This window comes from Cucurbita maxima, unplaced genomic scaffold (assembly GCF_002738345.1).
Source record: "Cucurbita maxima cultivar Rimu unplaced genomic scaffold, Cmax_1.0 Cma_Scf04086, whole genome shotgun sequence".
In the NCBI taxonomy this organism is placed as follows: Eukaryota; Viridiplantae; Streptophyta; class Magnoliopsida; order Cucurbitales; family Cucurbitaceae; genus Cucurbita; species Cucurbita maxima.
The window spans coordinates 1-1,422 of NW_019276102.1; the positions used below are offsets into that span (position 1 = coordinate 1).

General features: G+C 34.8%; 1 non-coding gene across 1 annotated transcript; it reads left to right on the plus strand.

Annotated features, from left to right (window-relative positions):
• The first annotated feature begins 763 nt into the window (after positions 1 to 763).
• On the plus strand, positions 764 to 835 carry TRNAC-GCA. The gene has a single exon. It is a non-coding gene; the product is annotated as a tRNA-Cys (tRNA).
• The last annotated feature ends 587 nt before the right edge of the window (positions 836 to 1,422 follow it).

The following is a 1,422-nucleotide window of genomic DNA, read 5'->3' on the forward strand; positions in this document are numbered from 1 at the left end:
TTTGGTGTTATGTTTCTTTCAAACCTTGTTTTAGGTTTGGTGTTAAAATCTATTCATTAGATTAGTCGTGATCAAGTTAATTCTTGAGTGAGTCGTCTTGGAATCTAAGAGTGACAATCATAGATTCGAAGTTCAATCTAAGAGTTATTTATCCTTTTAACTTGCTCCTGGTTGAAATCAATTCGTTAAGTTAGCTTTCTTTGTAAAAGTTTGCAAGGATACTACGACCTCTAGCTTTGCAAAATCTAGCGTTATTGGCGCTTATCAAAATCGCTGCCAAAATAAAGTTTAACAAGTGGTTCTATGGTGTAGTGGTTAGCACTTTCGAGTTTGCATCTAACGATCTGTGTTTAATTTCCGATAGGTAATCCACCAATTTATACAAAATTGGTCCATAGCCGATTCGGTAGGGTCACTTTTGGACCGATAATCTATATAAGGGGTCACTAAGGTTGAGATCATACAAAATGGGTCCATAGCTCAATATTAGAGCATTTGATTGTAGATCAAGAGGTCACCAATTCGAACCTAGTTGGGCCCTACTATTTTGGATAGAAATTTGTTACACTTTTTGGACCGACACTATGTCTAAGGGGTCACTCAGGTTAAAATCCTACAAAATGGATCCATGGCTGAATGGTAGAGAATTTAACAGGTCACCCATTTGAACTTGGTTGGGCCTTTCTATTTTTGACAGACACTTTTTACACTTTTGGACTGACACTTGGTAGAAGGGGCCTCTAAGGCTAAAATCATGTAAAATGGGTTCATAGCTCAGTGGTAGAGTATTTGATTGCAGATCAAGAGGTCACTAGTTTGAATTTGGTTGGGCCCTTTTATTTTGCATAGACACTTTGTTCGATTTGCTCGTTTTATTTTGGATAGACACTTTGTTCGATTTGCTCGTTTTATTTTGGACAGACACTTTGTTCGATTTGCTCCGAACCACCGAGTGTCTAAAGGAAAAGAAATAAGAATAATTACCGATTCCAAATCTTATTCCAAAGTCCACCACATAAAACCTAAGGGCCACTATTCTTGGACAAGAACCAAGCTATCATTATAAATTATAAAGGATAGGGGAATAACAATAAATATGAATGAAGTTTCATGTTATAAATTTTGGGTGGATTACATTTTAGGGTAATTTAGAGTTATTGTATTTCATTGATGTATTTTAAGACTTTTTATTTACTTTAGGTTACAATTACATAATGGTTAATTATAGCCATTAAGTATGAATGTTACAACTCTTCGAATGTCTTTAATAGTTTTATTTTGAGACTATATAAAGGCATGTATGTTGTATTTGTAGGGAGACTTGGAAAATACAGTAAAAGGAGCATTTGTGCTTTTATTTAGCCAATGGCTAAGTTTCTTTGCAATTCTATGTAGTTTAGGTTGCATGTAGAATCATTCAAG